Source organism: Formica exsecta, unplaced genomic scaffold (assembly GCF_003651465.1).
Source record: "Formica exsecta isolate Colony F162 unplaced genomic scaffold, ASM365146v1 scaffold59, whole genome shotgun sequence".
NCBI lineage: Eukaryota > Metazoa > Arthropoda > Insecta > Hymenoptera > Formicidae > Formica > Formica exsecta.
Window position 1 is genome coordinate 710,271 of NW_021853174.1, and position 4,019 is coordinate 714,289.

The 4,019-nt window shown below is 38.3% G+C and overlaps 1 protein-coding gene across 1 annotated transcript in view; it reads left to right on the top strand.

Annotated features, from left to right (window-relative positions):
* The window catches only part of LOC115242325 (helicase domino), a 40,679-nt gene that overhangs the window by 23,626 nt on the left and 13,034 nt on the right, over nt 1-4,019 (top strand). The gene's annotated exons all lie outside the window — the stretch shown is intronic.

Genomic DNA, 4,019 nt, shown 5'->3' on the forward strand with positions numbered 1-4,019 from the left:
AGAGCCTGGTCGGCCCCCCAGCACCCAGATTTCGCCGGAATTCAAGCGTCTCCGGCCGACAATGCATGACAATAAAGTAGTCTTCCCGCAACCACTCGCACCAAGTAATCCATAACTGAATAATAAAACGTTTATTAGAATCATAACAATATCATAAAACAAAAATTATTACATAAAATTTTTCTAATATATATATATATATATATATATATATATTTTATACATAATTTAAAATACATATATGTATATTGAATTTAAATTTTTGTAAAATAGCTATTCCCGTGGCAACGCTGGGACATAATCCGCAAAGTGCCACTGTGACGTCAACTACGACAGGGACAAACGCGCAAAGATTCACAGTGGGGAACGCTAGCCTCAGAGATGGCATTCAACGATTAACGACGCAGACCGTCACGGTTAAGCAAGGCGATTCCGTCCAGAGAATAGCGGTGCCTGGTTTTGCACAGTTAGTTCAAACCTCTACCGGCAGACATATCCTTTTGACGTCGAATCAACAGAATACTAACACAGGTTTGTCATCGCGATTCGCGTATTCTTGCTAAACCATTGTTTGCAATAATCAACGGATAAAAGAGAAAAAGAAGAATAATACGTTTTGTATCGACAGTTTCGTTTCCAGTCATGACCTCCAGTGGTTCGCGTCTCGCTGTATTGTCTAAATCATTGATGGGTTTGTCCACCTCGGCCGCCACGACAGTGAACAAAGTCGTCGGCGGTGTGGTGACAACGCCGAGTGGCCGACCCGTTATGAGAGTACCTCCTCTGAACGTCACCGCTTCGCAGTCACCATCGGGCGGAAATAGCCAACAGCAATCCATTCAACAACAATCGCCATCGATACGTAGCATCGTCACCAGACAAGCTCAGAAGGAAACCAGTAAGGCACAGAGTAAATCCGAACAACCCAAATCCGAATTTCACTTGGTAAGTTAACAGATGTCTTTAAAATATTGATTCTTTGTCAGGGTAATTATAAAATAGAGAATCAGTAGTTTAACTTTCGAATACTCACATTAAGTCAATTTTATCCAAATAATTTTTGTTTAATTTTTTTCCTGCAAAGAATATAAAATTTTTATTTAATAGATAGAAATATCCTTAATTATTCCTCGTTAAATGCTCTGATATCTAGATAATAGAGACTTTAATATTATTGATCGCTTTACAGCCGCAGCTGGAGGAGGAAAGACGGCAGAGAAGACAGGCCAAATTGTGCCTCACGGCAGACATCAATCAGCGAAGATGTGCGGCGTGTCCGCTTTACGGTGAAGATGTTTTCATGGCTTTAAGAATTGGCAAGCCTACGACGGCTTGTCGCTGGCACAACGGTTGGGTGCACTGTACGACGGCCAAGGAAAACATTCGTACTCGCAAGCAGTTCTTTTCACGGACGGAGGCGCTCGCTGAAGCCATCAAGAGTACAGAGCAGATTGTTGAAGAGCTAAAAGAAGTCTTTGAAAGGTTGATATACGAGATATAATACATAAATTAAATAATATTATTGACGAATCACAATTCTTCAGGTCCATATCAATATTCATCAGATTTTTTTTTATTAATGTCGGATTGATGTTTTTGTGTATATAGCAAAAACTTAATTATATATCTTTTTGAATTTTCATTATTAAATGTTCAGCTACTTAAATCTCGCGAACTAAATTTCTGTCAACGGCCACTTGAAATTAATCGCTGAATACAATTTTATGTGTATTTATTTTACATTATTTTACGTCTATAGTTATTGATGTAAAATAACGTAAAATAAATAGTATATTGTTTCTGAAATAAGATAAATTTTCTCGATATATCCGTAGATTTGTAGTCCACGTACCGGCTGTGCGCGCGCCGACGCCTCGATTCCATGTGTCTCATCCACCACCTCACAAATTGTGGGACGAACGTCAACTGCGGACTGAACTGCAAAGACAACTATCACCAAAATCGGCAGTGTTTCATCCGATCTCGAGTCTCATGCTCACGCAATTCCCTGATCCCAGACTTATCCAATATGATTGTGGCAAGTTACAATCGTTGGATCGTCTGTTGAGGAAGCTGAAGATCGAAAATCATCGGGTTTTAATATTTACACAAATGACTAGGATGTTGGATGTGCTGGAAGCTTTTCTGAATTTCCACGGACACATATATCTACGATTGGACGGCACCACTAGGGTGGATCAACGTCAGGTAGTGATCAATATGTTATATCATTAACGAGATGCTATAATAATAGTGATGCGTACGCGTGACATCTAAATTTTTCAAATGCTGATTTTAATTAGGATTTTAAGTATGAATAGTGGCTACTGAGAACATATTAATCTTTCGTATAAATTTTAAAAGGAAATATATATTTTATATATAATAAAGATGATAATTAAACATATAACAAAAGCATATGAAATTTTATTTGTATGCGATATGTTCTTATTGCAATGTTAGAAAAAAATAGTGGATGGAATTGCTAACGACGCTAATGACTTGACACACAGATTCTGATGGAGAGATTCAACGGTGATAAGCGAATTTTTTGCTTTATTCTGTCAACGAGATCTGGCGGTGTTGGCGTGAATCTTACGGGAGCGGACACAGTAATATTTTACGACAGCGACTGGAATCCCACGATGGACGCTCAAGCGCAGGATAGATGCCACAGGATCGGACAAACACGGGATGTACATATCTACAGGTATACATGCGAATTAATACCAATAATGAAGAAATAATATTAATAATTCACAATAATTTGTATTGACGTAATAATATATGTATATTTGATTGTGTATTATTAGTATTATTTAATATAATTAACCATTAGAATAAAAGTTTAGAAACCAAAAAAAAAAAAGAAATTTTTAATCCTAATTAACAATGTGATGGCAAATATAGATAACAATTTATATTTCAGATTAGTCAGTGAGAAGACTGTAGAAGAGAATATCCTAAAGAAGGCGAATCAGAAGAGGTTGTTAGGCGATCTCGCAATTGAAGGCGGAAACTTCACTACGGCATACTTTAAAAGCGTAAGTACTTCAATAAAAATTTGTGTCGCACGAATTATATTGTTTCTTCGTATTATTAATCAGAAAACTTTTCAATTTCAATATTTTCAGAAGAAAACGCGAAATAATTTTTTAAGGCAATTTATATTTATTTATTATAAAAGTTTAAAACTTTTTTGAATCACAATATTACTTAAATTTAAAAAAAATAAAATAAAATTTATGAAAATTTCAGATTAATATACATTCGTGAAATATTTTGTTCATCAATGTTGTTGAAGGCGTTATATTTCGACTACATAAAAACTAAATACTTGCGTTCGCCATTTATCTTTCGTATAATAATAAAATTATTTTCAGTCCACTATTCAAGATCTATTCAACATCGATCAAACGGAGAACGATGCATCGATGCGAATGGCCGAGGTGCTGGAGCAGAATCGGGAACGAGAAAAAGCTTGGAGCAAGGAACCGACAGCAGGATCGTTTCAGGGCGGCATCTCGAATCATACGGAGGAGAAAGCGGCGATGGGTGCTCTCGAGAACGCTCTTGCCGCTGCTGAGGAGGATCTTGATGTTCAAGCCGCGAGAACTGCGAAAGCGGAAGCCGTTGCCGATCTTGCCGAATTCGACGAGAACATTCCGCTAGAGGACGCCGACAAAGACGAGACGCAGGTCAGCAAGGCGGAACAGGAAGTTCGAAATCTGGTTGCTCAGGTAGGAGAAACGTTTCTCGTCGATTCGCTGGATTAGGCGAGTCGCTTTCATTTTGTTTCATTTTGTCGACTATTGCTATCCTTAATGCTTGTGTATTAACTCTATGACTCTATAACATTTTATTTAGCTTACTCCAATCGAGAGATATGCCATGAGATTCGTCGAGGAATCAGAGGGAGCGTTTTCCGCGGCACAGCTGGCCGCGGCAGAACGGGAACTCGAGCAGCAGAAGAAGGAGTGGGAATTGGACCGGCTGCGAGCGCTGCGCGAGGAGGAAGA